At 35.2% G+C, this 23,665-nt stretch overlaps 1 protein-coding gene across 1 annotated transcript in view; it reads right to left on the bottom strand.

Annotated features, from left to right (window-relative positions):
- LOC139969704 (uncharacterized) overlaps positions 1-11,746 on the bottom strand; it is a 37,104-nt gene extending 25,358 nt beyond the window's left edge. The window contains exon 1 of the mRNA XM_071974857.1: positions 11,130-11,746. The gene's annotated coding sequence lies outside the window, so the exon portion shown is untranslated. The remainder of the gene's footprint in view (positions 1-11,129) is intronic.
- Between the last annotated feature and the right edge of the window lie 11,919 nt (positions 11,747-23,665).

Genomic DNA, 23,665 nt, shown 5'->3' on the forward strand with positions numbered 1-23,665 from the left:
CAGTTAATACTTCTATTTTCATTCTGAATTTTTACAACTGAAGTTCAGATAAAACTTTAACGGTTCTGATGAATGTTTTCATGTTTATTTTTTGGGGGTGGCGGGGGATGGGGGTAGGGAGATAATTTTGCCTTAATACTTGTCGGTATATATGCATGCAATAACGAATCTCTATTGCTGTTTTATAGCTTTTCTATTCCTCTAGAGATACGACTAGTGATTGGTCGGTTTAACTTTATCTATCGAAGACGTCAATGAAGTCTTGTGATATTGGTTAGGATAACTTCTTGTGCCTGGGTTGCTACCTTTTACGACGAGAGTAACTCAGTGCCGGAGATTTATAATGCAATGCCACAAAATGTGTATAAATATATTAAGATCCCAGTATCATTGCGATGTCATTCAATGTCAAATGCAATATCGCGATTTAAATTTTAGGTACGACTGGTATATTATAATTGACAAGATCGACGATATCGCGAGGTATCATTAAACGCAATCGTATATTAACGATATCACTATATACCCAATCGTATTCAATATCTGTGAGGTATACTTAAGAAACTTTATCATTCTATTCTTATCTCTCGATGATATGACGTGTTAGCAGACAAGTACAGCAAAGATTATATACAGCAGAATGAGAAAGCTGAAATTGTTTCCCTTCGCACCTTTATGAAAACTGACACGATGAAAGGAGGGGGTGGGGTATATAGTTGTTCAAGTTAACTTCTCGACTTTAAGTCTCTTTTGATTATTTTTACCCAAACTACGAATCATTGACGCAAGCAAAAAGGGGGGGGGGAATCAGTTATGAGAAAACGATCAGTGGGGGGATTTTTTTATACGATCAGTCGGAGAAGAATTCTACCACTCCGCCCGTCCCAGGACGCTCTTATATAGGTTTCGGATCCTGAGGGTGTAGGGGTGTATCACACCCCCACCTCTTCCAGCCTCACACAAATTCAAAATATTTATTATCCCAACCTTGCTTCGTAGATCTATATAGAGCTAATTTTATAATCTAAATATGCTTCAGAATGGATCATTTGATGTCTAAACTTTGTGTATACATCGGAATTGACTTCTAAGACCCAAGGGCCACACCCCCTCTTTTAAAAAATATCAGAGAAGCCTCTGGCCCTTCCATAAAGGTTCATGCCTTCACCTGCATTCAGTCAGTTTGGCCGCCCCAAAACATTGTAATCCTTCACGTCACTGTTCTGACCCCTCATTTTAACTAAAACAAACAATAAAATCCGATATTCAGAGCTGAACGAATTAACTTCCGTTAGAACAATACCATAGGTGATCCTATAATTTGGATCAACATTTGTTTAAACCGTCAATACCTTTCTTCATATTAATTAATGTGTCGGCGGACAGGCACCCTTTTTCTTCAGGTTATAGGAAAGCCATCCGCACCAAAATAAAGTAAAAGACCAACAGAAAGAGAACTAATAAATGAACGAGTAAACTAAATATCTGTATGATGTGTATATAGTTTTGGGCTGACACTTTTTTAAAAGTGATATTCAAAGATTATTTGAAGAGGCCAAAGATCAATATGTCTTTTATCGCAAAGTAAAGTTCACGGGTTGTAGTCGAAATGACGTCATCTCATGGGCAAGACTGGAAATGAATGATTATAAATATAGAAACGGAAGCTAAGGAACAAATTTCGTCACTGAACCCACTGAACCAAGAACTGGTTTATACTATATATAAAGGCCGTCATTCACAAAGTCACTGACATGAATATTCATGAAATATAGTTTCGATTGAACTTTCCAATCTGCCGGAAGTTACGTTATCAATCTATGGCAAGAATGTACACGAAACCGGACACGGAAAATGATAGCTTCGATTGTAAAGGCATTTTCAATATTTAAAAAAGGACAAAAAAAAAAAAAAAACAGGGAGCGAAAATTAAACGAAAATTGAATAGAGTATTATTATTTGCAACTGTTAACTTGTTTTAAAAAAATATGTTCAAACAATAATAGGTTTCGGAGGGGGTTGGGGGGGTGGTCGATTATGTATTTCGGTGCTGCAGTCATTGTTTTCTCAACAAAAGCTACTAGCCAGAATTTCTAGTACACTCGAGTACAACATCATGAGTACGAGTACCACATGGATATCCAAATACAATTTAAATATTCATAAGCGTGCATTATGAATTCAAAATCATGCACTGTTCAAGATGCAATGAGTAAGTACACAACTCCATATATAAGGGAGGGAGAGCACCAGTATACATATAAAACTATGGCAAAATGCGAGTAGCATAACGTACTCACTTTAAGTCTGATATAACCTACCGAAATCACGATACAGTTACCGCATAATACGATAATAAACTAAAAAGGCGGAGATTAAAAATTGCAAAAATAAAAACGTTCACTATATGTTACAGCTGGTCAGATACAGCTTACCTTCAATTTCTTGCAGAAATATAAGCATTAGTATGAAATAACATAAATGTGCAAAGATGGAATGATATGAATCATGTCATTAGAAAGTGGAGCATCCTCTCTGAAATCTAATTTTAGAAGCCATATAATTATAGATATTTAAGTTAGATATGAGCTCATTCAGCCAATAAAATATATGATACGTGACGCCAAAAAGAAATATTAAATAATAACATGGCTCTGACGCGTTTATGTTTATGTTGAATTACCATTTCATCATCAAGTCATGTAAGCGTTCTCAATGTTATATTTTTAATATAACATTTACGTGAAGGGACTATACTGTTCAACTCAAGACAGAGAATTGTTATGTCCCACAAATTTTCATGCCATTTTATAATATTTTAATAGACGAAAACGTTTACATCCCCCCCCCCCCCTCATAATTTCATCCTTGTTTGTCCGATGTTGGTTGACTAAAAGAAGGATAATATAGGGCTTAACTTTCCATTAAACATTATCTTTTTTTCCCCTCTCTTTTCTTTTAACTTCACTGTGTATCTTAACCCAGAAGAAATTTTGTGTCCCTCAAATTTTAATGTCATTTAATTTTCTTCATTGGTACATCATTCTTGCCCAACTATACATCTTTCCGTGTCCTATTTGGCTGACTAGACGTACAAGAATATACTTTTCCGTTAAAATCATTTTCTCTCTCTCTCATAAACTATACCCTCTGTATCCCTTTGTATCCCCTTGTATCCCCTTGTATCCCTTTGTATCCCTTTGTCCGAATCACCAGAAGAAATTTCGCGTACAACAAATTTTGACTTCAGTTTATATTGTTCTTATTGGTACAACGTTCTTGTCTAATAACATACTTCCTAGTCGAGTTTGGTTGACTAAAAGTGAGTGAACCTGTACGTTTCCATCAAACATTCAGCCCCACTCCCCTCTCTCTATCTCCATCTCCATCTGTCTTGAAATTCGCTGCGTAACAGCATAACCAGAAAAATGTGTGACGAAGTCACTGACAGAAAAGCGACTTTAATAGCCAAAGAAGTAGCACAGATCCTACGGGCTTGATGATCTGGATAGATAAATATGTCAGAAAATGACGATTTTTTTTTTCTCGCACAAAACTTGGAACTTTAATATAATACTGAATTGGTTACACTTCATTCATATCAGATGAACAGTAAAATACGTTACTCTGTTTTTCTGAGTATTGTATTTTGGTTCTGGTCTATTTTTTAGAGAAAGAAAATACCCCCCCCCCTCACCAAACGAAACATATTGAAGATACATGCATGTTCGAATCATCCCCCCCCCCCACCCTCAAAAAAAAAATAACCCACAAAACCCACAAACAAACAAACTAGATACCCTATTTTATGTCATCATCGGGAGTAAAAAAAAACTTTTTTTTGTTTATAGATTAGATCAGATTCTGGGACGAAATTGAGTGTATTCATGTTGTTCTACTTCTTGTTAAGGAGTCATGGTTATTTTCGATACGATAAACTTGCAGCCGAATGCCGATAGGTATAATATAAAGATTCAGATAGCCCATTTCCGGTTACCTGAAAAGAAGATATTTTTGGTTGTCTTTATTGGCTAACATTATTATACTGAAAGGTTGTACCAAAGACATGAAGAACTTATTTAGAACAACTTATCAAAAAAATGTTATATGTCAGTTGTTCTGGAATGTATAAGCAAAAAAGGAGAAGCAAAAAAGGGAGGCACTTTGACCGCAGACAATTATGTTTAAACAAAATATACATTTATGACTGGGTAAGAAGGCATACTGTCAAGTACCGTACCATATATGTTACAGAATGATGAAAAAGGCACGCGCATACCTATACACCCACGCACAAATTGAACGCACGCACGCACATACACACACCCATACACCCACGCACAAATTCAAGCATAACAAACATGGACGTGGTGGCCGTTGTGGCTTGCCAGAGACGGATGTAGGATTTTGAAAAGGAGGGTTGTCAACATGGGGCTGTTAAAGTAGACCCATAGTTAGGGTAGGGGGCGGTCTGGGATCCTTCCCCAGATACAAAGGTTAAAATTTTCAAGACAGAGAAAATGGCGCATTCCGAGGCATATAGTTAGGCTAGTAAACTAGGTCTACAAGCACGGATGCTAAAAATTATGTTTCTATGCACACTCCCCCCCCCCCCCTTGTATCCGTGCCTCGATATCATGCGATGTATACACTTTCGGCTCCTTATTAAATATATCAGCAATTTTCAGAATATGGTACCGATGTTTACTTTATTTATCATCAATACTTTGTGATTGGAGAAGGCCCACAGGCCTATACCTCGTTGAAAGAAAAACTCCTCTCAATTAAGTTCTTTCCCTCCTTACGCCAACCCTACCTCTTAACTTCAATATGGGGGTTAACTATATGTAACATCGATTCAACACTTAAGTAGAAACAAATTTAAAGCACCACATTTACACAAAAACAAAATATGAGTTAGATAATTGTGATGAGAACCCCTTCCCTCACCTGTTCCCTAACGTAACCATTCCCTACACCCTATACTACACCTTCTGCTCTCCCCTGCCATATCCTACCGTCTCCCTCTATACCAAACCTCCCCCTCTCCTACACCAAGATAATTAAATGAAAACTAACCAACTGTACCTCTTCCATTATATACTCCCACCCCTCCACCCCTCTGTCCCAATGTAAAACAACTTCAAATCAAATTTAGTAATTAAATGTACTGTTATATGCACTAGAAGTATTTCCATCGGCTTACTGCAACCTGAACAATGAAGCTTTAATATCTTTAGTTTGCTTGTGTTTATCTCGATCTGGTATATTTGAAAGATCCAGAATTCGTTCTTCTTGTTCTTTCGTTTTTTGCAACTAATCATCATTCGTCTATAACTATATACTTTTAAGAAATAAACATACTTTAAGAAATCTCCACCTTTGTTGAAGTCATATGTTTCTTCGTAAGTCAAAGTCCCTCCCTTGTAGAAAAGTCTAGCACTTAAATTATACGGCACAACCGAAATATTAGTTTACGTGTGGTGGTTATACCATAATATACAGTGACTCATATCTTTGGTATGGCGTTCAAAATAAACATAAGAACGATGTAAGGTTATATATCCAATTTCAAACCCTGAATACCAAACTTACTATTTTATCGAGTAATACCCTCTCCCCATCCCACGCCCTCCCCTTCCCCTCCCTTCCCTTCCCTTCCTTAAACTATAACGCATCGTCATTTTGATTAAATCTGATAGAGATCTTTATTCAGACTTTATTCTTCTCCAAATAGCTATACGAAAGGTATTATTCTGTTGGGTTTGATATCATAATAGCTTTATAATTCATGTCAGAAGACGGCCATTTTGTCTTTGGTCAATTATGTGATGTTCATAAAATGCCATTATAGGAGGAGAGTCTAAAATCTCTTAGTGTCCCAATTTGACTTTGTTTCGTTTCATGTATTCATGCAGGTAGAACCAAGCAGGTAGCTCATTGGTTAAACATTCACCAAGCTGGTAGCTCATTGGTTAAACATTCACCAAGCTGATAGCTCATTGGTTAAACATTCAAGCATTTGTAAGTCAGTTCGTGGATGTCATGTTTTAGACTTGCTAAGGTATAAGGTCTTCTATGATAATATTTATTACAAGTAAACTTCTTTCAAACTTCTTTTGTTTGTAAAAGATGGCGGCTAGATTTGCTTTCTCGAGCCCTCTTTTTCATTCTTTTAAATGATCAAGGTTTTTATTTATTTCTTCTTTCTTGTCTTTTCTGCATTTTACCTTTCTTTTCCGTTATTCTTTCTTTCTCTTGATACATTTAGGGGACAAAAATGACAGCCATACGTTGATCTGTCAAGTCCACAACATCCTTCCTGCTAATTAAGAATGATACATTCAAGTTTTCGCCGTTTTATCTATTTTTTGGTTATTCAAACCCACCCCCCCCCCCCCAATCTTCTATTTCCTATTTTTATATATATTATTTTGAAGTAATTATATATGGTTTGTGATCAATTTCCTTTACAGTATTTTAGATACATTATAGTATAAATAAGTACAGACGAAAATTCCCTAAAGGAAGCAGCTTCCGTTGTTTTTTAAAAATGAAGCCTGATGCACTAATGTAATTACTCTATTGCTTATTTATTTCTAGAAAAACGACATATATTTGCTCCAATCATTTTAATTTTTTTGTTTTTTGCAAATGGTATTCCGGGCTCACTTAGCCGTAAGGTATCTTCGTCACGTCAAATCTACACATGGTCTCCTGATTATTAACTTAATAAAAGGAAAGTGAGAAATAAATAGAAATAAATAAAAAAGGAACATTTCTCGAAATATTAATAGTATATATGAAAAAGATGTATATAATGTATGTCTCACATAGTCCTCAAATTTGATACTTCAAATCGGCTAACTTCAGATGTAGGTTGGGGACTGCTTTCCCCAGAGATAGTTTTCTTTTTTTCAAGGAAATTGATGCCATTTATTTAACAAAAAGACTAAATTAAGGAACGAATTCGTCGGACTGTCATCAAAGAAGTCTCAGAGAGGGAGAGAGAGAAGTGGGGGAGGGGGGGGGGGGGCTGTTGGCAACAATATACAACATAGTTTGATAAAAGTTATCATAATAAGCTAATAAGTATGTTGGCGTCGCTTTGGTAATTCCAAACAGGACACATTTCCACGCCCTTTAGTTTGTCAGTACCTGCGTTTTTGTCATGTTTGTTTTTCGTAACCACATTCTCATTCTTCCAGTATGTACATACTTGTGTGCCTCAGCATTGGTTTGTGTATTTTCTATTTAGTTAACCATTTTAGCCGTAGTTAAGGCAACATTAGCCAGAAGTCATAGCCTTACAAATGACCTCTGCGTGACCGATTTTTAACATGCAAAGCTGGATAGTTGTCTATGCTGTATGGTAATAAGGTCGGAGCCACTTACTAGGTCATTGTGAGTTATGTTACCAGGGGGTGTCCCAGCATTTGTGAAAATGGGGTGGCCCTGGGGTCGACTCCTACGCTAGGGGGTCTGGGGTGGGGTACTCATCCAGACAAAACATAGACGTGAAATGGTCCATTAGGTCTTCACGAAAGGTTGTGCTAATTATTATTATTTTCTATTTTTTGTGACGGTTGAAAAAGAGGAGGGGGGGGGGTGGGGTTGGATTTGTATACCCTACACCCCCGGTTGTAAGTGGGGTAAATGTCTTCGGAGAGTAAAGTAAGTTTTGTTTCTTTTAACGAAAGTAACAGCTAAAATGTTAAAACCAAAATTAAAATACTAAATAGTGACTTTCTCCGTCTTTCTCAGCTCATGACGAAAACCTACAAAAAACAAATAAACAGGTTTTAACAGAGCATATAGTTACAGTGCCTCCCACCCTTCCCCCAGGGACTGTGACTGATTCAACCCATTTACGCATTTCAGCAATGGTGAAATACGGGTATGTGACGCCAGACGTCACCCCCCCCCCCCCTTATCGACTTCTCCCCACTCCCCATTACCTGTCACTGTAAGCATTACCCCACGAAGTTGACTCACTGTACGAAACGTCCATCCGACATTATACGGCAGAAAAATAAGTTTAAAAAATAAATATTAAGCAGATAGGTCTAAAAATATTAAATAGTAAGAATGCTTCTATACTTTATGCCTGTAGCAGTTACCCTCTTGAGGTTTTTATGTCTAAAATGAGTATTTGTCAGTCATACATGCTTTGCGCGGTTAAAATGGGATCATAATCATTCTACTTCCGACCTATTTTTTTTTTGGGCTTTACCATATAGCTTATAGATATGAATTCATCTGTCAGTTATAAGTTTTTGTTTGGAGGCTTAATTCTAAAAGCAGTTCATACTCAAATAAATATTTCTTCCTTTACCAAAGTGTGCACATTCCGCTCCCTACTATACAATTACATGTATGGTCACGCACTGGCCTACTTGATATGTATAATTGCTTTTTAGAGCTCCTTTTCTATTTTATTTATATTTTGTCCCCCCTTTTCATCCTTCTTCGTTTGATATAATCAATGACCGCGTGACGACATAAAATTCATTTGGGAAATTCATCACATTGCTAATTCAATATGAATTAATCACACCCCCCCCCCCCAAAAAAAAGGGGGGGTGAGATATATTTACACACAAAAAAAGGAAAGTAAACTGAATTCTTATCATCAATAAAGTAGAGTATATGGTTAAAGTTTAAGTGGACTAATATTTTTCAGATTTGCCGTTCTCTCATGTGTTCACAAAGACCTTGTTCCCTTAAGGCGTAACGGTAGCCTATATGAAGAGCCTATATACGGACAAATACGTGTGGTTGAGTGGAGTGCATTGCTCTCTACTCAACTGAACACGTTACAGTTCAAGCTTCTAGAAGATTCTCAAACAATATTACTACTGTCGAGTTTCATTCCTTTTTTAGCTGTTTTTTGTTGGTGCCGCTTGTGGTGGATGTTGGGTGTGTGTGGGGGTGTGGGGGTGGGGTGGAGGGAGAGGAGCGGTCAGTTCTTTCTTTTCACTCATGTAGAATAGTTACATACAATCTATTTTTTTATGTTATCGAACAATGTTATCTAAACAAAGAAGAAGACAAATATCAAAATCAACTCCGAAAGTCTACTTATGGTGGTGGGGGGGGGGGGGGGTTAGTGGGAAGGGAGGTTGGGAGGGGTGGTGAACATAACAAAAAGCCCTACTTCACAGTACATAAATATACCACATGTGTGTTTGGTACAATCTCAATAGTTGAAAATCCTCCACATAGACACGTCTTCTAAACAACATAACATCTTAGCCCCCCCCCCCCCCCCTCAAGTCCAGTACATATAAAACAAAACTGTGGTTCTGCGTTTGAAGGAACGACTGTATAATTCTATTGATTTTACCTCATTTCTTGATGGGTTTTTCGTGGGAGAGTGGCAGGACAGAAACAGGGAGAAATGAAAGCGTTGGTTGGTGCAGAATATTGGCTTAACTATAAAAGGGAAGGACTGACCCTCTCGATTTTGACAATGCAAATTAATGTCATTAGTTCACAATTAGTTAGAAAGTTGTGGTACTTAAAAAACAAAGGTACACGCGTCAAAGCCACCGAGTCAGGGAAACCAGTTGACATGTACTGGATGCAAATGTTCTCGCAAATTTCTATTTCACTGTATTATATCACTGTCACTGTATATGAGAGTAACGATAACTTATGAACAAACAAATCACGAAACCTGTGTCACGTGGGAGGAAAAGTCATGTGAGGTGTTAGACTTATGTTACGAGTACATCATGCATGAGTACGAGTACAAGACGAATCGGCGTTCCTTGGTTTGAGTACAAAATTCGAGTACATGGACTCCAAGGGCGATTACAATTATAGATTGGACTACATAACAGATATAGGCCTATGTATATATGTATATATATATATATATATATATATAGATATAGATATATATATATATATATATATATATATATATATATATATTTATATATATATATATTTATATATTTATATAGCTCTATTTATTGACAGAACAGTCTTTAAAAGAGTGAATACTAGTAACAACGGTGCTACTGTAAATGATAGTTCCCTGATGTGTCTATCGACCGTAACTGTTCACCATAGCTAGCTGCACGTATTTCAAAGAAATTTTCATAACAGAGGGTATACACATAGGGTTACAGAGCATAGGCGGTATTTTACATAGTTTATTTGCAGACTGGGCGTTATTACGATATAGTTAACAATATAGGAAATGTATTATAACGCATCACACGTGACTTTCACACCAACATGCACTGAGCCTTTATCTCTGTTTGTCGGTGTGGGCGAAATGATAACACCTGTTTTTAATTCATTTTTAAATTTTGCATTGAATTTCTTCTGAAATCAAAACACATAAAACTTAAAAACAGTGTTGATTTTTAACTATCAATATGTTAATAAAATCGGCGAACTTGGTTAATGAAAGACTTAACAACTTTGTTAGCCATGACTAAAACAGCTTCTCTTTATGATAATTGCTCTTTTTTTCTCTCGATCGGATAAGAAATAAAATTACACTAAATGAAGTTCATAGGCTTGACAATTCTATAAGTCTCAATATCAAATTATGAATAAAAAGTCGACATATTTTCCATAGTTTCGCATATATATATATATATATAGTTATATATTGTTATATGTATATATATAAATATATATATATTTATATTAATATATATATAAATATATATATGTGTGTGTAAATACACACACATATATATAAACAGGTGGTGGCAGATGCCTACAGTGGAATTACGACCTTCCTTATCGGTTTCGAACCTCTGGAAATACAATCAGCATCATTAGCCTAGTGATTAGGGTGCCGTATATAAAGCGGGAGACCCGGGTTCGAATCCCGGTGGAGGCTGGAAGTTTGCTTACTGTTCTGGATTTTCCAACCCACTACAATTTGAATTATATAAATATATCTATATCTATATATATATATATATATATATATATATATATATATATATATATGTATATATATATATATATATATACATATATATATATATATATATATATATATATATATATATATATATATAAATATATATATATATATATATACATAGTATGTAGTATATATATACATAGTTCATTGTGAAATTTCGAGCAATACTCACCAACCAATACGTTATCTTGTCTTTGCACCGTCCAAACTGTCAGAAAGTTTTAAAAAAAGGGGGCAAACAAACTTCCAGAAGGCTGTGTTAGTATTTTCGCTTTCCTTCACCAACTTGCTACACAAATTTGAAGAAAAAAAACAGTCTCACTTATAAACCGTACCGACGAATTAGCTTACTAACTAACAAACGAACTGAAAATATCCTGAATTCCTTGCTCTATTACAAATCAGGGTTCTAAACAACTATAGCAAACTTTAATAACTTCTTTTCTTTTCTGTTCCGGTTTTGTTTTTGGCTTCTTGTCTTCTGTCGTGCTGTAGTATGTATATTACCATTGGGTGTAGTCAATAGACCAAGCGTGTGGAGGCGTACTTGGCAGGACTCAATTGAATATACTATTATCGACGCCAAAGCTAACGGAAGAAAAACAAAAAAAATATCAAAACCGAAGGTACTCCCGTGTGTGTAGGTTGAGTGCACAACGACCGATCTTATTCCAGTGTTAAAACTGCTACGGGGTCCAAGGTCTGTTACACAGGCATCAAGGTTGTTTACACAGCGCAAACAATTATATACCCAACAAAAGTTCTCGTGTCGAAAAAGAAAAATGGACATTGAATTTTTTTTTCTCTTTTATCATTATTATACCAATGACAATTGTCCTCGTTACACGCTAAAAAGAGATACGTCAGGTTATTTCACGGTGACGTCACACTGGTGTCGTCCAATCGAAGGCAAACATTGGCGAAATTCCTTTCCCATACACTTTTGACGCGGTGATGTATATAGATTTGTATAGCCCAGATCGCCTACATATAGTAGAAAAAATATATAGGTTATATTCAGTTCACAACAGCATATATAATATAGATATATACAGAATGCTTAACGGTTAGTCACACACCACGAGACTGTTATGTGTGGTCTTCTCCGATTGACAAGTCTCAACAGCGCACTCTCTCGTTAAAATCCGACAATCTCAAATTGTACTTCCAAATTGTCAATGGATTTGCTGACGAACAGAGCTTAAGAAATAAAGAAAAAAAAAACTAGATTAAAATCTTGGCGTATCTATGGACAAAAATCAGCAGCTTTATTTCCATACTCGTTTTACGCTAATAACGTGGAATTGTTCTCTTGTCCTGGTCGTACTTTATCTTTGGTTATCTCTCTTTTCTTTTTCACTGTCTGTTCTCTCCACTTCTGTCTCTCTCTCTCCACCTCTGCGCAACAAACTTCTTCAATTCCGAAGTTCAATCAGTAAACCATAAAAAAAACAATGGAATGATTGCTGCGTATCTTGATCCTGACAATGTCGTTTTTATTCCTTTTCCATCTTTACTCTCGCCACATCTCTCCATCTCCCTCTTTCTCTCTCTCTTTCTCTTTCCTACTCTATCTATCTAGCTATCTATCTCAAGTCGGAAGTTATCTCAAACCTTCACCTTCGATGTGTGTTTCCGTAATAATAAACTAAATCGTGTTTTTAGCAGCCTGTATACGAGTCGGTTTATTGATGTTAATAACTGTACATGTTGAAATTCATATTCGATATCTTCAAAACGACAACGTCATTAGCTCTTTCGTTTTTTTTTGTGCCGGAAAGGTCAAAATAGAGAGAAAACTAAAAACTATACACGCACGATTGCAAAACATAAACTTTGGAATAACATTTTTTAAACTTCTTTCTTTCTGTTTTATTTTTTATATTTTTCGACGCCTTTGACCTTGTAATGTATAGCCTTGATGTACACCATTCATTGACGTATTTATCGGCTAAATAAAGAACAAGAATAAGAACAAGAAAGGAGAGAAGAACAATAAAAAAAAATATATCATTTTTTTTTTAAAAACTTGAGTAGAAGTCAAGTAAAAGAAGAGTAATTACAGGGTTAAAAAGAGGTGACACTGAACAAATATGAACCAAAAAAATTGAAAGAAGTTTTGAACCATACCTCCTTGGAATTTAGTATGTAGTGAACCAAAATACCTGACCCCCCTTCCCCCTCCCCACCCAAAAAAATGGAAAGAAAGTGCGGTTTACTTTGTATAAGAAAGTTAAAATATTTGAGGAATTATTGTAAGGATGACATGAAGTGTACTCTCATGGTAGGCTGTCATATCAACCGTGTACAGTCTATTGTAAGAATGATAGTTTCAAATCAGTCCATGCATATTATTGAGCACAAAATCATAAGTCCATTGTATAGCAACCACCGGGAATGTAATAACCGTCGTTTTTTTTTTTGTATAGCAAACCCAGCATTCTTGAGGGGGTGAGGGGCTGGGGGGGTAGGTGTGGTGGGACGGGATAGGGGAAATGGAAATTGGTGGAGAAGGGATTAGTGCTAGATAAAGTTACACACAGGTACAGCTGTACACGGGCTACATATTTCTGTCGCCCGCTTATACCAATCCTGCAAATCCCCATCAGATCAAGTCAACTCGTCCCACCCCTTTCACCCCGTTTCACAAGTACTCCTGTCACCCCTGGTACCCGGCGCACCCGCCCTAACATAGAGGACCCCATGGATGATACCTATAATGTCATTATTGTCCTTGCAAAAATTGTTGAAGACATGCGTTGAGGACATGTCATTTATGGCCAAAAAGCAGCATCCCATTCGTTTTTTTGTATATAAGTATTAGGTAATTCCTTGAGGGGAGCTGGCCTATACCGGTAGCCTATTTGTATACTGTACTTGTATACTTGCTTCGAAAGAGTAAGAATTCACTCTCTGCGAGTGTCCCATGTTGATCCATCTTCTTGAACAAAAAGTGAATTTCACTCTTACCGAAGAGTGGTTTTACTCAAAAGTTACCTCTAAACAACAGGTTATTTTCTCTCTATTTCTCTATTTATAGTTCAATTAGTACGAGTTCTGTCTTCTATCTTAGAATCTATACGATACGCATGTATAGCGAAAAAATGGTGGCGCTACGTCAGTCATATAAATGTTTTCGTCGGTGTTGAAATTATGTTAATTGTCCATAACCCCATATTCTTCATGAATAACAAACTATTTAGTTGAGTCCAAATATCAAAAAGTACTGTTTTATTCTCAAAATAGAAGGATGCTTTGAGGTTCCCAATGTCGCACGTACTCGCGTGTCCTATAACATGATTCTGGTCAGAACAGCCGATATAACCACAAATGCGCATGCGTTATACCTCTGTACATTTTTGCCTCTCGCGGAGGAACTGCAGGCACGACACAGAACTTTCTCTTATCATTTCTGGTTTTGCATCCGACATCATGCCTTAAATGATAAAAGAGACTTTGAAATTATTTCCTCTGTCAAGCGTTCGTCATAAGGAATGAATGGTTGATCATTTTGAGTTGATTTTGATCAAGTTTACTAGTTTGAGTATAAGCCAACTTTCATTTGATAAAATTGTAGGGTAACTTCCCAAATTTTGAAATGTCCACGTATAGCTCTTTTACTGTGAATACATATATGCTTCTATGAAAAGTATATACCTGAATGACAAAATTGATTCAAATTATATTTTTAGCTCATTTACCCATGAACCTTCATTTGGTGCAAAATTATAGGCAATTATTGTCGCAATTTTATCATTTGAAACCTTAATTTTGTTGGTTGGGGGGGAGGGGTGTTGGTAATACTCGTTAACAGTTGGAAAAATTTGCCAATCGAATTCAGAAAGCTGCTATGAACACTTAACATATAAACGCGTTTGTCTAGGAGCTGACTTTGCGCATGCGCAGGTCGATAGCCACGCCATGTTGGTGATATATACCAAACATACGTGGACGTACTAAAGTATTACCCAAAAGAGCCTATAAAGGGGACAATGACCCTATATTGAAAGTGTGTATCGTGTTGTGTGTCACGCCTTTTGTATCTTGAAGTGAATCTATTCTAAGAATCCAACATCGTTGCCTTTATATTGTATATACGCGCCATCATAGATCTGTACTCATCCTTGTGCGAGAAGGCATTTTGTACTTTTTTTTTTTTAAATATTTATAGATTTTTCTAATGTCAGATTTTTGAACTCGTACTCTCGCTTAGAGCATTGTACTCTTACTGGTATTCGTGGTGAGATGTTGTACTAGTACGCATACCAAAATCGGGGAAAAAATCTGCTTGTACTTTTACGTTATTCATACTGGTGTCGGTACTCAGACCATAAATCTGGTGAACACACCGTACTTTTTCTTCCGTATCTATAACTGTAAAGTTCAAAAGCAAGAAAAAAAAAATGACAAATTACAAAAATCTTTTCTATATACATGAATATCGACATCAAATTCACACTGCTTTACTTTCTTGCAAATATATAACATACACGATCGATTCAGACAATGTCATCATCATGTGGCCTGTCAAATAGAGAGAGAGAGACATTGCCCAATAATTCGGAAATGAGGTAGACGTATGAATGAATCATAAATTATGACCGTCAGTGGCGGGAGAGGGGGTATTACCAGACCTGTTCATGGAAGAAAGACCAGCGGGAACAAATCAGTTTCTTCAAGGGTGGAAGGATGCAATTAGGTTTAATTTAAGTGTGTGTGTGTGGGGGGGGGGGGGGTTGGGAGGGGGTGGAGGTTGTGTCCGTGGAGCAATTGACCCTGGCCTTGTATATTCCCCTCTCACCCACGATCCAACGCCTCTGTATATACTTTCATTGCAGTCATAATTCAGTGTTGGGAGGGGTGTCTCTTTCTTTCTCCCCCCAAGGGGGGGGGGAGACTTCTTCAAATTAGCTTACAATTTGTTCCATTCGCACGGTAGGTCGTAGACAATGGCGGCTTTCATGAACTTGTACAATATGCACAAATCCAGTTAAAGTGTTGGGAAAATGCTAATTAGCGCCCAGTTTGCATATAAGTCCCAATATCATCATATAACAATTAAACTCTAAAACAAACAAAAATAAAATTATCAGTCAAATAAGTCATGAATTAATCATGAACATACTCTATAATCGAAGCAAATAGCATTTAATTTGCATATACAAATAAATATGGGCGAAAAGTGTTGTTGTCATGAAATCTCATCTCTGATTGTTTTCAGCTATATAAATACAACTTTTCCAGCGAAAAATCAAAGATAAAATTCAATATTGTCCCTTCGAAACATTACACTGACTAAGGGATTTCGTGTATGGGTTTACAAGGAATATGGCTTTTGTAAATTTTATATATAAACAAAACAAAAAAATTAAAAAAATCAATTTTAAAAACAAATATTACCTTAACATCTCACATTGAAAGCTCTTAATCATTTCAAGTACTATATTATACAAAACATTATAAAAAACCAATTACGACTGAAGCTTTATTCAAACAGTTGAAATTTATCACTGATATTTAAGTTTTATTAGGATAAGCAATTCTATTGACTTCCTTACACTATATATTATCCATCGCTTCGAGGCATCTCATGCACTTAGCTGTATTTATATATATCTATCTATCTATCTATCTATCTATCTATCTATCTATCTATCTATCTATCTATCTATCTATCTATCTATCTATCTATCTATCTATCTATCTATCTATCTATCTATCTATCTATCTATCTATCTATCTATCTATCTATCTATCTATCTATCTATCTATCTATCTATCTATCTATCTATCTATCTATCTATCTATCTATCTATCTATCTATCTATCTATCTATCTATCTATCTATCTATCTATCTATCTATCTATCTATCTATCTATCTATCTATCTATCTATCTATCTATCTATCTATCTATCTATCTATCTATCTATCTATCTATCTATCTATCTATCTATCTATCTATCTATCTATCTATCTATCTATCTATCTATCTATCTATCTATCTATCTATCTATCTATCTATCTATCTATCTATCTATCTATCTATCTATCTATCTATCTATCTATCTATCTATCTATCTATCTATCTATCTATCTATCTATCTATCTATCTATCTATCTATCTATCTATCTATCTATCTATCTATCTATCTATCTATCTATCTATCTATCTATCTATCTATCTATCTATCTATCTATCTATCTATCTATCTATCTATCTATCTATCTATCTATCTATCTATCTATCTATCTATCTATCTATCTATCTATCTATCTATCTATCTATCTATCTATCTATCTATCTATCTATCTATCTATCTATCTATCTATCTATCTATCTATCTATCTATCTATCTATCTATCTATCTATCTATCTATCTATCTATCTATCTATCTATCTATCTATCTATCTATCTATCTATCTATCTATCTATCTATCTATCTATCTATCTATCTATCTATCTATCTATCTATCTATCTATCTATCTATCTATCTATCTATCTATCTATCTATCTATCTATCTATCTATCTATCTATCTATCTATCTATCTATCTATCTATCTATCTATCTATCTATCTATCTATCTATCTATCTATCTATCTATCTATCTATCTATATATATATATATTTATATGTGTTTATATATAAATATATATATCTATATATATATATAAATACATATACATATATATACACATATATATAAATATATATATATATATATATATATACATATACATATATGTAGTAGTAAAGTGAAGTGGGTTAATATTAGACGAGAAACGTCTATATAAGTGAAGTAAACGAATCACAATTTATTATTTAAGAAAGAATCATTGATTGCTCAATTCAGATCACTAATGGGTTCAATGATGTTGAATATTTTCATGACTTAAAGAAAAACAAAAACTTAAATAAATAAATGAAAACAAATAAACAAAAAAGACAGCCTCTGGGCAGTGGCAAAAAAGAGGAAGCTTGTCTATTTTGGCAAGGATTTTCTTAATCGATTTTTTTCCTTTAAAATCATACAAATGATATTTTTGGGGACGACGTGTGACAAGCTAAGTGTATATAGCGAAGGATATAATATAAGTGCTGAGAGCTGTCTCGATTATAACTTAAATATTAAAAATTATTGATTTATTTATTTAATGGACACCATTAAGCCATCATCCATATCTAGTTTTTTTTTTTCCTTTCCTTTTCTGTCAGAGACTTATCCAAAAGAAAGAAAAAACACACATATAAGGCTTTTTGGTTTTACTAAAATATTTACCTCTATTTTTGGGGGGCGGGGGGGGGGGGGGGTGTTAAATGATTGACATGATAAAAATAAATTAATCTAAAAGATCTTAATAAAGAACTAGTGACTTGGTCTTTCCAAGAAATAAAGACTTACTAGAAATTGCGATTCATAAACGAACTTTAACATAAAAATAAATAACGATATAAGGAGAAGTCGAAACTTTGACATAAATATTTATTTTATTTTATTTTCTATCATGTCCCTTATGGGCTATACAGGGCTCCTCCACCTTCAAAACGTTATCGTCAATGTTGAGAAATGCAAACGCTCCTTAGATCTGCTCATTTTACAGCGACTGCCTGATCCTAGTCTCCGATTTCCAGTCGTTTCATGTAAGCCAGTCAACTTTGTATACCTTAGCTCATTGTATTAAATGATACATAATTAATAAACAACCAATATTTCCATGTTATTCCGCGACCTTTTAATGTTATTTAATGTATATATATATATATATATTGTTATTTAATGTATATATATATATATATATATATATATATATATATAATTTGGTATATATAATTTGGTCAAGTTTGTCTTATAGATGAAATCTTTAAGCTCTTGAACCCCATCGTCATGGGGGAATAAACAAAAATAGACGACATTAAAGGCTTAACACGTCAGTTATATATTACAGGCTCAAGGATCAGCGATGTTATAGCGCATTGATGTGATTCCTGATTTCACTTGCAATAAATAAATTTAAAAATAAATTTAATAAAAGGGAGTCGGGGGGGGGGGTCGGGAAGCTTCTCTAAATTTAGTCAGACGCAACTGCTTGTATTACCATGACCTTTACGTTACACGACTGCTTCTGTAACATCCAGTTAAATATAATATCTAACTGTCGACGGGCGTCCAAAACAAGTCCGAAGTGATGACACTTTGTGATCTATCACTTCACAGTAGTATTTGATACACCGTAGGGCTCGTCCAATCAGGTACTTAACGGATGTTAATATGCATATATGAATATTCGTTTATATCACTCACTTAGGCCAATACTATATATATATATATATATATATATATATATATATATATATAGTTATATATATATATATATATATATATATATAGTTATATATATATATATATATATAGTTATATAGTTATATAGTTATATACGTATGTGACTATAAATTTGCAATTTCTTTATCGTCATTTATCATTGAACATAATCATAGAACAGTCCTCTCTTAATAAAGACGAAAGGCAAAGTAACTTAATTTCTTTCCTCTTACCCTTTTCATATTTTTTGCAAAGTATTGTAAATTTGACGCACGCACTGATAGGAACCGTCTCCCGTTTTTTACTTTTTTATACACAAAATTTACTACTGCGGCATTTCACACCCAACCAAAGATAAGCGTTAAGTTATGCGATCCCACAAGTAGACCTGACATGTTTCAATTATAGTCAACGAAACTCAACAAGAAAAGATAACATTAAGGTTGATGAAACTTGCTTTGGATTGCAATATGTCTAACTGACGCAGGCCTTCTATCGATGAGACTGCTAAATTAATATTTTTAGACAGTTCTCGTCAGGTACGTGTGGACCCCAAGACATATAAGAAACATCAAATATGATAGTGAACGAAAATCTAAAGGGCAATGCCTTGCTGATGTTTTGCTTTCTCTGTCGGCTTGAAGATGTCTGGACAGTATATATTCTATACGATATGATTGATCGATGCGATGAATAGGTAATGGGCATATTGCCCAATGAACGCCAAATGGGAAATATGTTATAGCGTTTGTGTTTTTTGCAAGTTTTATAAGTAAGCTTCGTTCTTTAATGTAACACGTTCGCTTATATGGAAATGACAGGATTGGAAAGGTGGCACGCACAATTTCTCCATCACCGAATGGAGACCTATAGTTACTAAGTTCCTATGCTGATGTGTAAATTCTTATAAAAATACGTTATAGTATATGATACGTTATGAAAAGGTATCTATCTATCTATCTGTCTGTGTGTCTGTCTGTCGGTAAGGAAGGTCGTAATTCCACTGTAGGCGTTTGACACCTGTATCGAACAATACTAGTTCTGTTTTAGTGACATATTTGCGCCACTCTAGAGATCAAACATGATGCTAACCAACTCGAAATCATTTGTGATTCTTAAAGCCGGATCTCGAAAGTGATACTTTGAACATACTTGATGTTAATGAAATGGAGGTAAACGACAAAGGCAAATGAATATATATAATTGAAAATCGTAATGAGTTGGAAAATCAAGAACAGTGAAAAAACTTCCAGCCTTCACCGGAATTCGAACCCGGGCCTTCCGGTTTGTACGCGGACACCTTAACCACTAGGCTATGGACGCTGATTGTATGTCCAGAGGTTCGAAACTGGTAAGCAAGGTCGTGATTCCACTGTATAGGCGTTTGCACCTGTATCGAACAATACTAGTTCTGTTTTAGTGACATATTTGCCTAACTCTAGAGATCAAACATGATGGTAACCAACTCGAAAATCATTTGTGATTCCTAAAGCCGGATCTCGAAAGAGATACTTTGAACAGACTTTATGTTAATGAAATGGAGGTAAACGACAAAGGAAAATGAATATATATAATTGAAAATCGTAATGAGTTGGAAAATCAAGAATAAACTTCCAGCCTCCAACCGGGATTCGAACCCGGGCCTCCCGGTTTGTACGCGGACACCTTAACCACTAGGCTATGGACGCTGATTGTATATGTCCAGAGGTTTGAAACCGGTAAGGAAGGTCGTAATATATATATATATATATATATATATATATATATATATATATATATATATATATATGTATATATATATAGATAGATAGAAAGCTAGACAGATGGATGGATGTAATGATACCTTAAACGTGACTTGGTCTAAAAGGGCTTCATAACTTTAAAAATGATACATCTAATGAGTTTATTGATTGATGTTTTATTACTATTATCGGTTCATCGTGCTTGGCTTTATGCCACCCCCTTTTTCTCGTGTGTTTACTCGTTCTTTTAAAGGTAAGTTAAGTTTGGAAGAAGTAATTTGATTTGTAGATGGATGATTGCGGAGGTGCAGAGGTATGGTATCTGGGATGGGAGAACAAATTTTGATTAGAGGGCGCTGCCTTATATGTACGTTTATCATCATGTTTTTTTTTGGGGGGGGGGGTGGGGTGTTGTGAATAAATAGTCCCCGTTGAAAGTAAATTTGATGTTTGATGAGCCTAAATATGCGAGAGGCGAATTTTTCTAAACCTAATAACGTATTACATTAGTATTACTAATTCATTCGGTTTCTCAGTGATTTGGGGGGGGGGGGGGGAGGGTAGCTGCTTCAAGAGAATTTTTTTCCCAATCCCGTCACCATTTAATTATACTTTGTTATACGTACATTTCAATATCAATCACATAAAATAACACAAGGAAACTATATTGACCGACTTACCGAATTAAAATTTATAACCATGCACAGCAACCGGTTACCAATGCTTTTTACTTTGTTAGTTTTAACTAACGTATGTTTAAATTTTGAAATGAGGAGAAAGGTATTTCATATGTGCTGTGTAGATTGATATATATATATATATATATATATATATATATATATATATATATATATATATATATATATATATATATATATATATATATCGTAAAATATACATCGTTACAGATACAGCCAAGAACGATTTGTATGCAGAGGCAGGGGCATAAAGTAATTGACATTATCCCTCAGGCATGTTTAAATATTCATAAGTACTTGTTATATATTCATGACCACTTGACCCAACATTTTCTCTATAAGAATTTGACAAAACTGCATAAAAGCGTTATTTTATCTTAAAAGCTTATTTAGTTGTCATAGATTAAGTCAATTTTCCCATATCCGTGCGTCAAGTGGTTTGCCAAAGGGGGATCTATATGAATGATCCACTGAAAAAAAAATAATATTGAAAGAAAAAGAAAGCCTATTTTAGGTAATGGTATTATTGACTTGATGTCCAACAGTGAAGACCAACGTATCCAGTTTGATTCATAAATGTTTAAGTTTATTGCGACATGTGAAGTTTCCAAGAGCAGCCCCCTCAAACCACCAAGGACTGTAATTTATAAATTCAACTTTAAAAACTGTTTGTTGTTGAACTAAACAGTTCCCTTGAATAGAGTTTTTTTTCATGTTGCCTTGAACTTTGTATAAAGACAGTGGCCTTTTTTTGAAGTGGTGGGGTGAGGGGAGGTGGGGTTGACACTGGGGATAAACGTTACTATGAGGAGGTTGAAGGTATAACCGCAAGCATGTCCCAACTGAAGGGTATTCGACTCATCGAACGTCCTATCGTGGGAAAATCGCGGATAGTCGGACAGCGCGCGTATATCCTTATACTGACTATACCACTGATCAAAGCATGTCAGGGTTAATTCTCGTCGGGCCTCAGTCGGTGAAACTCAGTCGGTGAAGCATGTCTAGCCTTTACCTGACTGCATGGTAGTCGACAATGTGCGGTGGTTCTCAACAAATGTGACCAAAAACGATATAAATAATTGTGCATTATGTCTTGAACGAGCCTCGGTAAGTTAACAGAAAACTGTCCTTCAAGATAGCATACTCTATTTACAAAAAAAAAAACCATTCCCCTTTGACCTATACATTAATTCGTCGAATTAATGAATCCTTTTAGAAGTTGGCACTAAGTTTAGTGCTCTATATCACTAGACAGCTGACACATTGGGGGCCATTAATTTTTTCGTTTTTATCGAATAATTCGATTTTTTTCCCGTATCATGCATGACCATGTAGAAGTTGTAACTAAGAAAGTTTCAAGTCACTTATAAACAAGCCTCTTAACTCTCACCGGCAAACCAATTTCTTACGCTGCTCTTTATACAGACCTTATTCAAAAGTGGTCTAAAAACTTGTCTCAATTGCCCAAAGTTTTGCATCTCGTGTATACTTTCAATTCAAGCTCTTTAACATCCTAGCCACCAAAACAAAAAAACCAAATTGTCTTTAATAACTAATTTGATCTAATTAGATTTTCCCTGTTATTTTTTTTGTTATTGTCACTTTTCCTGCGAACCTGCGCGGATTGTTATAGACTTTATTATATGGAGTAGTATTAAAGCACCTTTTGTGTGTGCTCTCGACAGTCGTTCAGGGTGCGGGGGTTCAGTTTTAATTAAGACGATGGGTGTTGTTGTCAGCAACTAGGTCACGTCTGTCTAGTTGAGATGTATATTCAATCGGGCAGTGTCCTAAGCCATCTTCTGATCAGATGATGTAGTTAGATATAACACCTGCCGTACAAGAGGTAGAAAAATACCATACATACCTAATGAGACATTACTAAACAACGAGGTTTAAGAGTCCGTTATGGTGGGGAACGGTGGGGAAGGGGAGGGGGGTGGG

The sequence above is a fragment of the Apostichopus japonicus genome, chromosome 7 (genome assembly GCF_037975245.1).
Source record: "Apostichopus japonicus isolate 1M-3 chromosome 7, ASM3797524v1, whole genome shotgun sequence".
Classification (NCBI taxonomy): domain Eukaryota; kingdom Metazoa; phylum Echinodermata; class Holothuroidea; order Aspidochirotida; family Stichopodidae; genus Apostichopus; species Apostichopus japonicus.